Here is a 13,113-nt window from a genome sequence, read left to right as displayed (position 1 = left end):
TGTGAAAGCCTTCTTGAAAATTCTTATGAAAATTCAGAATCTGATTTTGTATAAAAGCTTAAACTTAACTTAAAAATGCTTATATCGTTACATCTTTGTAACCTTAGTTATATGCTTCAATGATCACGTCATTCAGGAGAATAACTCAATATGATTTCTAAATGAAAATTTTAATATAAAAAAAACAGAATTAATTTTGACGCCTTGGTTGATTGTCTCGATACGCATCCGAAACATATCTTTTCTTATCCTTAAAGTGTACTAATATTGGTCTAAATGATGTGTCTTTCAATGATCTTAATTGCAAACAAATATTTTTAAATATATGATTTTATTTTGATATAAAAAGATTTATTGTGCTTCATGTATACATTGCTGAAAAACTATAATTAAGAAATTGAGTTCTATAAATATATCTACTTCAATGATCATCTATATGTTTTTCTCTCCTACATTATTAAAGACTTCCATCAATATATATATATATATATATTATTAAGAGAGTGAATGATCTTAAGTCTAGAAACATTTCAGCTCACTCAAATGATTCTTAAAAGAAAGAAAATGTAAATGCTTTTGAAAGAATTTGAGCTTCAAATGAATCATTTTCTGATTAATATTTCAGTACATTTTCTTAAAGATTAAGAGGAAGCATAACTTGTTCTTGAAAGATTAAAAAGAGTGATTGCTATAAATTTTGAATAATTCTAGATCACTCTACATTCTTGATATCATAAAGTTTCAGTTTTATTCACGTTTATCATTAAAATCTGAAATTCAACAAAAGAAAAGAATGATTAAAGAAGAATGCATCTTTTGAGGGAGAACTTTAGATATTCAGTATCTTATCCTAAAGTTACTTTAATTTGATGCATACCTTGAATTTTATGGATTGATTTTGATGAACCTCCTTATATTGCAAGACTTGCTTTAATTATATAATAAGTTTATACCTTGAGATGAGTTCTATAAAGGTTGTCTTATCTCAAACTTTGAGTCTTATGAAAATAAGCTGAAACTTATAGAAAATATATTTTCGAGATTGACAATTTTATTGAACATTATCTTCAAATTCTAAACTCTTAAATGGAATGATCAATTGAGGGGAAGAAAGAAAATTTCAGAAGGAGAGATCTTATGGAACTTAATCGCATAAATCCATAACTAAAGGAGAGAGAAAGAACACCGAATAAGAAGTGATCCTAATACTCTTCAATAGGTATCATCTGAAATTTAAATATAAAAATCTTTATGATACACCTTGAGGCTTGTTATTTGGTTAATATATCTTATGCATAAATCATGAACCAAATTGCAATTCAAACAGTTGATCTTAAGAGCCTCTAGCTTAATGAAAAAGAGGAAGAATAATGTTGAATTTCATTGAGTAACTCTTAGAAAATCTATTTTGGAATTCACTAATGAGTTCTTATTGGCTTGCTCTTTAGAACTTCAATTTTGTACCAATTCATTATTATATGTATCAAAATGTACTTATTTTTAAAGGAATAAAAGAACTTTGAAATCTACTTAATATATTGCTATTATACTCCAAAAAGAAAATTAGTTCAATTGCTCTCATGTTGCTAAAATACTTAATATATTGGGCAAAAGATCTTAAATGAACAAGCTTTCATACTTATTATTAAAGAATGATTAGATTTTCATTCGTGCTTTCTTTGAATATCATTCTTGGTACTTCTTGAATTAACTTGAGAAAGTTTCCACCTACACTTGATTTGAAAACTATCTTTGCAACCACATTCGATGTGTTCTCATTATAATTGGCTCTGATCTATGCTCATTAATCTTTTTCTAACATTATTGCCTGGAGTTATATGATTCATATTCTTGCAATAATTTGACATACAAATCAGAGTACAAAAAGAAAAAGAAATATTTGAGTATTCTTATCTTTGTGCTTAATGTTTCATTATCTTGCAACCTTTTTGATGTTGTCAAAAAGGGGGAGAAATATCTGAGTATATACACATAATGCTTTATGTTTTGAATTGAATACAAATCAGCTTAAATTGAAATATGTTGATTGTGTTAAGCTGATTAAATCTAAAGCATTATCATGAAGTATGTTTTAAATATATATGTTTTCTACTTCATGCAACTTAACTATGCATTAGTTCTAGAACACAATATATTTTATATTGCACATACTCCAAGTTTTGTCATCATCAAAAAGGGGGAGACTGATGACCCAAAGATTGAGTTAAAGATTGAGTTTGATGATCACAAAACCTTGAAGTATAATTACTAATGTTTGTGTTGCAAGAAGAAAGATAATTTATTTTGCAAGGAACATAGCAAGTTGGAAAAATACAAGAAGGCCTCAAAAGCTCTCAAAAAAAGTTGGAAGAAAGCTTCACTTCATTGGCCCAAGTTTCAAGTTCAAAGGATTCAAGTTGAAGGAGCAAATTCAAAGAAAGATTCAAAAAAATAGTCCTCGAGTCGACTCCGGGAAGTTTAGAGTCGACTCTGGCACTCTAGAGTTTCAAGAAACAGTGCTCGAGTCGACTCCGATACTCTACGAGTCGACTCCGACTGAGAACAAACAAAAAGATAGAGAGTTGATTTTCAGCGCTATAGTGATCTCGAGTCGACTCCAACTTCAGCGCTACAGTGCGGAGTCGACTCCCAGCTACAGTGCCGGCAGACTACTATTCACAGGTCGACTCCTGTTTCAGCTGAGTCGACTCCTACTTCAGCCGAGTCGACTCGAGCACGCTGGGAGGCATAACGGCTAGTTTTTTCTTGATTCCAACGGCTCTATTTTTGTCTCTAACGGCTAGATTTTTGTTCTCACTCCCTCTAAAGCTATAAAATCAAGGGGAGAGCAAGGGGAGAAGGTATGAAAGTGGGAGAGAACATTTAGGGAAGAGATTTCAAAGAGATTACAAGAAAAATCTCCCATAAGCACAAAAGGGCCATCCAAAGCGAAATAGAGAGAAAAAGAGCATCTAAGTGAATCCCAAAGCTTCCTCTCCATCCGTGTGCTGCCTCAATGATCCTCTACCTCGTGCCAAATCAGAAGAGGGTCAAGTAAAGAAGAAGCCGAGTTCCTTCATCTTCAAAATTCGTTTGAGAGCTTCTCTTTACTCCATTTGTTTATATTTGCTATATTTGCTTAGTTAAGAAGCTTGTATTTGCTTTAAATTCTTTGTCTAATATCTTGTAACTTGATTCAATCAAGGGATTGAATCAAGGGGTTAAGGTTTGTTGGTGAGCCAAAGGAAACACCAACGGTGTTAAGGTTTGTTGGTGAGCCAAAGAGAAAACCAACGTTGTAAGGTTGTGGTTGGTGAGCCTTTGGGGGAAAACCAACTGGGTTGATTGTGAACCCGGAAAACAATCGTTGTAAGGTTGTGGTTGGTGAACCTTTGGAAAAACCAACTGGGTTGGATTGTGAGCCCGTGAAAACAATCGATAGGTTCTAGTCGGTGAGCCTGTGAAAACCGACCGAGTTCGTTGTGATCTCGCAAAACAACATATTGGGTTGTGAGCTTGTAAAACAACCGGCTGTAATCTGAGGGATTATAGTGAAATTTCCAAGAGGTCTTGGGGAGTGGATGTAGGTGCTGGGATGCACCGAACCACTATACTTTTGTTGTGTTTGTGATGCTCTTTGTTGTCTGACTTCCTCACTCACTTACTTACTTAGATACTATGCTTGCTTAACTCTTCTCCGTGCATCCTTTAGTTGCAAGCATATTCAATTTACTTAATCAAGTCTCATTCAATTGAATTGCATACTTGGGCAAACTTAGACTAGTCTTTTATTGAGTCCGCTGCTTAATAGTTGATTAGATTAGAATCATACTCTTGCTAAGTTTAAATTCCACTAAGCATCCATACAACTTAGCTTAATTAACTCTAAAAGATTAGAAGTAGTTGAAAAGTTTTTAAAAGACCCAATTCACCCCCCCTCTTGGGTTGTCACCTTGGGCAACAATACATTTTCTCAAATATTAAGAGGAAGCATAACTTGTTCTTGAAGAATTAAAAAGAGTGATTGCTTTTGAATAATTCTAGATCACTCTAGATTCTTAATATTATAGAATAATTAAAGAAGAATGGATCTTTTGAGGGGGAGCTTTAGATATTCAATCTAAATGCATTCTGTATCTTATCCAAAAAGTCACGTCCATTTGATGAATATTTTGAATATTCTATGGATTGATTTTGATGAACCTCCATATATTGCGTGACTTGCTTTAGTTACATAATAAGTTTATACCTTGAGATGAGTTCTATAAAGGTTGTCTTATCTCACATCTTGAGCTTTGTGGCAATATGCTGAAACTTATAGAAAATATATTTTTGAGATTGACAATTTTATTGAACATTATCTTCAAATTCTAAACTCTTAAATGGAAAGATTAATTAAGGAGAAGAAAGAAAATTTTAGAAGGAGAGATTATATGAAACTTAATCGCATAAATCCATAACTAAAGGAGGAAGAGAGAATACTAAATGAGAAGTGATCCTAATACTTTCCAATATGTATCATCTGAAATTTAAATCTGAAAATCTTTATGATACACCTTGAGGCTTGTTATTTGGTTAGTATATTTTATGCATCAATCATGTATCAAATTACAATTCAAACAGTTGATCTTAAGAGCCTCTAGTTTAATGAAAGAAGGGGAGAATAATGTGTTAAGCTAAATTTTCTTGAGTGTCCCTTATGAACACAAACTTAAAGTAACTACTACATGTGATAAATTTATAGATTTTCAAATGCACCTAATTGGCAAATAAGCTGTTTTGAAAAATATATCTATTTTGGAATTCACTAATGAGTTCTTATTGGCTTGCACTTTAGAGTTTCTATCATGTGTCAATTCCTTTTAATTGATTTTGATGTTTTCTCCTTAACGAAGTAAAAGAAAGTCTTTAAAAGAGCTCTAAAAGAACCTTCAAAGCTTTGAATTTTATATATGCTTTAAGATATATCATAAATTATATGAATTTATATTTTGGTATTTGTGCCACAATATTTTTATATCATAAAAGAACTTTAAAGTCATTAAGAATTAATGATCCAACATGATGTTATTTTTTTGAATATATAAGTTTTGATATTATACTCCAAAAAAAATTGATTAGATTGTTCTCATGTTGCTATATATTTAATATATTGGGCAAAAGATCTTAAATGAGCAAGCCTTCATAATTGTTATTAAAAATCTTTCAAAAAAAGAGGAAGGTTGGATTTCCATTCGTGCTTTCTTTGAATATCAGTCTTGATACTCCTTGAATTAACTTAAAATGGTTCCACCTACACATGATTTGAAAACTATCTTTGGAATCACATTCGATGTGCTCTCATTATAATTTGCTCTGAAATCATCTTAATTGGCTTTGATCTATGCTCATTAATCTTATTCTGACATTATTGCCTTGAGTTATATGATTCATATTCTTGCAATAATCCGACATGCATTGACTGAAAATTAGAGTACACTAAGGAAAAAGCATATTTGAGTATCATTTGCTGCTTTGTGCTTAATGTTTCATTACTTTGCAGCCTTTTTGATATTGTCAAAAAGGAGGAGAAATATTTGAGTATGAGTATGCTTAAATTGAAATATGTTGATTGTGTTGAGCTGATTAAATCTAAAGTGTTATCATGAAGTATATTTTAAATATGCATGTTTTCTACTTCATGCAACTTAGTTATGCATTAGTTCTAGAACACAATCTATTTTATATTGCATATACTCCAAGTTTTGTCATCATCAAAAAGGAGGAGATTGCTGACCTAAAGATTGATTTTGATGATCACAAAACTTTGAAGTATAATTACTAATGTTTGTGTTGCAACAAGAAAGATATTTATTTTGCAAGGAACATAACAAGTTGAAAGAATAGAAGAAGGCCTCAAAAGCTCTCAAGAAAAGTTGGAAGAAACCTATACTTCATTGGCCCAAGTTTCAAGTTCAAAGGATTCAAGTTAGAGGAGCAAATTCAAAGAAAGATTCAAAAGAATAGTCCTCGAGTCGACTCCTGGAAGTTTAGAGTCGACTCTGGCACTCTGGAGTTTCAAGAAACAGTGCTCGAGTCGACTCCAACACTCTATGAGTCGACTCCGACTGAGAACAAACAAAAAGACAGAAAGTTGATTTTCAGCGCTACAGTACTCGAGTCGACTCCTACTTCAGTGCTATAGTGCTCGAGTTGACTCCTACTTCAACGCTACAGTACGGAGTCGACTTCCAGCTACAGTGCCGGTAGACTACTATTCACAAGTCGACTCCTGTTTCAGCCGAGTCGACTCCTACTTCAGCCGAGTCGACTCCAGCATGCTGGAAGGCGTAACGGCTAGTTTTTTCTCGACTCCAACGACTCTATTTTTGTCTATAACGGCTAGATTTTTGTTCTCAAGCCATCCAAAGCTATAAAATCAAGGGGAGAGCTAGGGGAGAAGTTAAGGAAGTGGAAGAAAACACATAGGAAGGAGATTTGAAGAGAAACCTCCCAAAAGCACAAAAGGGCCATTCAAAACAAAAGAGAGGGAAGAAGAGCATCCGAGTGAATTCCAAAGCTTCATCTCCAACTGTGTGCTGCCTCAAGTGATCCTCTACCTCATGCGAAATTAGAAGAGGGTCAAGTAAAGAAGAAGCCGAGTTCCTTCATCCACAAAACTTGTTTGAGGGCTTCTACTCTTTACTCCTTTTATTTATATTGTTATATCTGCTTGTTTAAGAAGCTTGTATTCATTTAAAATCCTTGTTCTAATATCTTGTAACTTGATTCAATCAAGGGATTGAATCAAGGGGTTAAGGTTTGTTTGGTGAGCCAAAGGGAAAACCAACGGTGTAAGGTTGTGGTTGGTGAACCGGGGAAAACCAATTGGGTTTGATTGTGAACCCGAGAAAACAATCGGTTGGTTCTAGTCAGTGAGCCTGTGAAAACCGACCGAGTTCGTTGTGATCTCGTGAAAACATCAAGTTAGGTTGTGAGCTTGTAAAACAACCGGCTGTAATCTGAGAGATTATAGTGAAATTCCCAAGAAGTCTTGGGGAGTGGATGTAGGTGCTGGGGTGCACCGAACCACTATACATCTTTGTGTTTGTGATGCCTTATCTCTTGTGTTTTATGTCTTATACTCATATTTGATTGTATAATATCTCTAGCTTTGTTTTCCATTGATTTATAAGTGATGGTTTAGAACTTGCTTAGTTTCCACTCCATTCTTACCATTCACATAGATTAAAATTTATCATGTAACTATAAATTAATTTTAGATCAATTGCACCCTAAAGCCATAGTATAATTGCTCTAGCTTAATTTTCCACTGCTTTACTTGTAATTGCCTAGAGCTTAAGTAATTTATATCTTATCATCCCGCTGCATTCAATTCAAAGTAAAAAATTAGGAAACATAATTTTTAGAAAACCCAATTCACCCTCCCTCTTGGGTTGTCACCTTGGGCAACAATATGCTCATTCCAGATTCTAGTGCTTTTTCCTTAAAATCTTTGTGAAATTGCTTGGAACTTTCAGACAATAAATGCTCCTGCTTAGTAGTCTGAATGAAGTTCTTTTCTCAACTGATTATCAGATACATGGTTTGGAGCCAATTAGTTTCTTTTTCTAGCTAATGTTTCTCTCCTCTCTTGACAATGTAACTCATCTCTGCCTCTCATCTCTATTGTAAATATGATTAATCTTCAATAAAAGCTGGGTGGCTCCTTTCTGCTTCCCTTTACATTAAAAAAATGATGTCTTCGCAGGTGAAAGTTCGTACGTATTTGATTTTTGAGTTCTATTTATCTATTATCATCTTTGTTTTCATACCGTTTCTTTGCTTCTTTTGCTATTGAAAGTGTCTGATCCAAGCTCAGTTTTTGCTAGAAGCAATGAGATTGAAAGATCAAGCACAAGTATATAGCCCATCTATGTACGTATCTAATTTAAGCATGGCATACTAGTAGTTATGTTTTTTTTCTCTTTTTAGCTTTAACCATTTCTTTTGTTTTTGTAGTTTTATATAGTAAACCCCGATCAATCATTGCATTTCCCTTTTCCCTCAAAGATACTGTTTTAGAGGTAGTAAGAGTGGAATCACCTTTGCACAATCACATAACCATGCTATTAGAAAGAAGAACCACTACAAAAACATATGAAATTGCCGATGCTTTTTAATGGATTTGCCAAAATGTAAAAACATTGTGAGTCAAATTCCCTATGCTTTCTAAAGCATCGCAAAAGCATCAGCAATACTATCGTGAAAAAATAATTTTATGACGCTTTTGGTTCCTATCGTGAGTTACAACAAACGACACTTATAAGCGTCGTTAATTGCAGACACTTTTAAATAACGTCGATGCTAAAGCATCTTATACTAGCGATGCTTATTTGCATCACTAATTAACAACGTAAATATGCATCGCTAATGTATGTTTCAACAACACTTAAAGCACCGTAAGTGTAAATTATTTTTTTAAAAAAAAATATTTTAAAAAATTTTACAACTTTGTATACAAATATATACACCAAATATATACATAACAGAAGTCATATACTAACACATGTAATATATATAGAAATAGTAAATATTTATATTGTCAAATACATTTACATTATCAAATATGATTGAAAGTCAATTTACAACTTAATGTGCTTCGGAAAACATAAAAAAATATGTACATAAAACTGCTAAAAAATAGTCTAAGTGCTATTAGAGGTTGATGACATCATCATCATCGTCTCTATGACTACTGAAAATATTAGGAACCTACAAGAAAAAGATAGAAACTTTAGAAGTTAAAAATACAAAAATCATAAAGTATTATAATTTATTAAGCTCATACAAAAATATATGATAATTATGTAAAATATTCAAATAGATGTAGTTATTTACCTTAGAAGGGACAAACCTATGCAACAAAGATGCAATCTAGTCAAGATGAGCCCTCAAAGATTGTATCTGTATCTGATAGCTTTGCCTTATCTCCTCTATCCCTGCATGATGGCTCTGCCTTCATCTCCTCCATCTCCTCCAATCTTTTGCAAATGCGCTTGCAGTGAATCACAAAGAAAAGATAACCCAAGTTTCAATACAATTGACTAGGTTTTATGCGAAAAAAAAAAAAAAAACTCAAGCCTAGCGACAACACGAGTTTCTACTTAATATCTATGTCAAATTCTTAGCAATAAATATATTTAACTAAATCAAACACCGATATATTATCTAATTCTATATTGCCGGTGACATTAAATAAAAATATCATTAAGGAGCTAAACCTTAAATGCAGTAACAGATTTCAAATTTGATGTACTAAGAAGATTGCATCAAATTTTTGTTCTTCTTATGCATCAAACTACCAGAGGATTGAGATACCAATTCAAAGGGGAAAAAGTAAAAACTGCCGGACACAATAAAGCCTTAGGAGATTTACCTGCCAAATAAAACCTTAGGAGATATAATGCCATGTGGTGGATGGTAGAAAGTATAGGAATAAGAGTTAAGGCTTCTCTTAAGTTAAATAGACCCAAACCATTCGATTTTTTGTGACCCATAGGAAATTAATCATGGTGGATATATAGTGGAATGCTCTCAACACCAGAATCTGTGTTGCTCAGGATCATAGCCACCAAGTCTTGTTGCCTGGTCAAAATTTTGCCCCTCATGCTCATGGCAACTACGTGAGGACCTCCATTGCTTCATGAAAGCTCATCCGAGGATAGCTTAGGTTGTCAACCCTGTGCCCAAGGGCAAAGTTACATGACACTGTAGGAAGGGTTGTGGTAGTGGAAGTTGAGGTCGTAGATGCCAAGGGAGTTGAGCATACTCACAATGGCTTTAGGATATGCAGAGCAGAGCGCGACATTGGTGGATCCTAATATACATTGAGGATCCTACATAATGCAGATCTACAAGGTCATATATGTCGATAAATCCAAGCTTTAGCAAGAAAACATGATAAGACTTTTGTTAAATGTGGGACTCGAATCCCAATAATTTATGTGAGAAACCTACATGGGTTGAAATCAATTTGATGGCTATAGAGAGATGAGTTGAGGAGATCGATGGGACTCGAATCCCTTCGGTTAATTTTGAGCTAGTTGGTTTGAGGCTCCAAAAAGTGATGAGAGAAGTGATGAGTTGAGAAGATCGATGGCAGAGACTTCAAGATGGGTTAGGAATTTTGCATCCTTGTTTTAGTAGGTTGCTTAAAGAAGTCATAGTGCTTTGTAGGTGACTGCCTAAGGGACTCATTGAGAATGTTCATCATGTTGAAGGTTAAGTATTATACAAGAATCACAGCTTGTTAATGCATGGAAGTATCGTGTATGGATTATGGAATGTTATAAACCGAATACCTTAATTTTTCTGAATTAACTAGTTAATTTTCTTTAGTATACATAATTCATGTTACAGCTAAATCACTATTAAATCTGAGCGATCTTTTTTGTCATACTGTTTTCTATATAGCCCACAGAGAATTTTGCAGTTTCATTGTTATGTATTTTTGTACGTAAATATGTATAATTGTTGAGAGTTCCTGATTAGTTAAATATTATTTACAAAATTATTTTACAGACAATAGCTGATAGTTTGGCACTCCATATGTTCATCAAGAAGATAATAGGAGAGGAAACAGAACTACATAAATTCAAGAGACAGAGAGAGTTCCATTATGCAGTAATTGCTGACTTGGACCCCAAAAAAAGTTGGATTGCTTTCGCTTAAGAAGGATCCTTATCTATATGAAACGTGGGGTCCATCCCAATTTATCCAGAAGGACAGAGGAGAAAATATTAATGAAATAATCTTGTAACCCTTTGAATGTTGGGAATATCAGAAGAGATCAGTAATATGCATTTCAGGGAGCTGCGCAAAGTGTTTGGATGGAGGATTTTGCGTTCTGCATGTTATCTGAGCTGAATCTTTTAAAGGATGATTGACGCGAGCAAAGATACACTTGGTTTCATGGTCTAACATTAGACAGCTCGTGGGGGACTCCGTGTCCAATTTGTTCTAGATTTTCTACAGGGTATTTTGAAAAAGGCCAATTTTAACAAGTATGCCAGTCTTTCAATCTGTTCGTAAAGATCAGAATGGTTGGTGTCTTTCTAATCTTGAGGAACGTGAGAGGGTAGTTCTTTAGTTGCATTAAATCTAATTTTTGCCAACAAATTAGGTTTCCCTGCTCGGGCAAACCTCTCTTACCTCAAGTAGCCTTAGGAATTTGGCATCGGTTCTAAGGGTTGATGTCATGTAGATAACTGCTTCTGAAAATATTTTTAATCATTCACAAATTCTAATCTAATCTCTACTTGGAGTTCTGCTCTGTAGCCAAATGGATGTTAAAGAGAAAGGGCTTGTAAAGATTATAAGAGTCCAACCAAAAGGTATAGCCTTGTCATGATTTTACCGACCCTGATCTGAATATTTTGAGATGTAACTAGAACATGAACTCCAGTCCGGCCTGAATGATTTTTTGGGTTAAAAAGATTTACTGTAAAGCTGACCTGATCTGATGTTCAATTAGATTGGATTTGGGCGCAATATCAAAATGCGAAGGAGCCGAACAGGGTGGAGCAAATCATCAGGGGTTACGCCAACATTCTTCCGTCCATCTAATGCTTCCAATTGTGCCCACTTTTCCAAGTTCATCAGTGGAGTTTATCGATCACGGGTTTTCACTTTTCTGTGGTGGCCGTGTTCTTCTGAAACTTATCAAATGGTCTTAGTAAATGGTGCACCCAGCTCGCTTCCTATACGCAGGATGAGAATGGAAGAATAAAACAATGTTTTGAAAAATAAAATAAGAACTACTTGTTCCATTGAAAACGCTATTCCACCAAATCAAATATATAGAGGGAAGATAAAATGACACCTTCTTTATAAATAAAAATAAACAATGGTTTCAGAATAAAATAATAATAATAATTAAAAGAAATGCTTGCTAAGTTGTTAAATCCGTTCCAACGAATAGAAAATATTAAAAGAAGATTAACGACGCCATTAAACGGTCCCAGAAGTGTGGACCCAGGCTGGCTTCCTACACGAAAGACAAGAATGACAGAGTAAAAATATAGTACTTATTCCCTTCAAAGCGCTGCCCCCTGAATCTTCTCAGCATCATCACCAGCGTGGCCAGCTAGTTTTTCTTCTCTTTCTTCAACTGAGTGTCTCGTCATTGTAGAAGTTCAAGAAAAAAAATGGCGGTGATCCTGAATGCCTTCATCTCTAATTTCTGTGAGATGCTGTTAACCTCTGCAAAGGAAGAGGTGGTCAAAATCTTGGGTGTGCCCGATAAAATCAAGAAGCTCCGCAAGTGGCTGAAGATGATACAGAACGTTCTCGCTGATGTAGAGAATAGGCGCCTTGAGAACAACCAGCCTATCAACCGTTGGCTGAACGAGCTGCGGGATCTCATGTACGAAGCAAATGACATCATCGATGAATGCCGGATCAAGAGCAAAAAGCTTTTCAGCTCAAACCCATCCTCATGAACCTCATCTCATCGTGCTAAGTCGGTACGTTGTTGCTACCCTCCTATTGCTTGCTTGCACAAAATCAGATTCCATCATGAGATTAGCAAAAGAATTAAAAATCTCAACCATGAGTTTGAACAACTTGCCAAGAGCAAAGATAGCCTCCATCTTACACCTACTCCTCATAATGACTGCTCCAAGAGTAGAATAAGCCACAAGACATCTTCTATTGTTGAACCTGATCTTGTGGGAGAGAATTGAGGATGATACAGGGAGGTTGGTGGACCTGTTGATAAAAGAAAATAAGAAAAAAATCCCAGTCTTTGCTATTGTCTACATGGGTGGGATCGGCAAAACTACTCTTGCTCAGAAGATTTATAATGATGAGAAGTTTGGGAACAACTTCAACCAAATGCTACGGATTTGGTTATGCATATCCCAAGATTTCGTCGAATCCGATTTACTAAGATTGATCATAAAGCAAGCTGGAGGTGATCCTATAGAGGCTAAGGAGAGGGAACTGCTCAAACCCATGCTTAACCAAGTCATCATGAACAAGAATTTCTTCCTAGTCTTGGATGATGTTTGGGATGCGCAAGTATGGGATGAGCTATTGCAGAGTGGTTCGACAGATGTGGTAAAATTTTGA

The sequence above is a fragment of the Phoenix dactylifera genome, unplaced genomic scaffold (genome assembly GCF_009389715.1).
Source record: "Phoenix dactylifera cultivar Barhee BC4 unplaced genomic scaffold, palm_55x_up_171113_PBpolish2nd_filt_p 000371F, whole genome shotgun sequence".
Classification (NCBI taxonomy): Eukaryota; Viridiplantae; Streptophyta; class Magnoliopsida; order Arecales; family Arecaceae; genus Phoenix; species Phoenix dactylifera.
The sequence above is the reverse complement of the archived record's forward strand: the minus strand, read 5'-3'. Positions refer to the sequence as shown.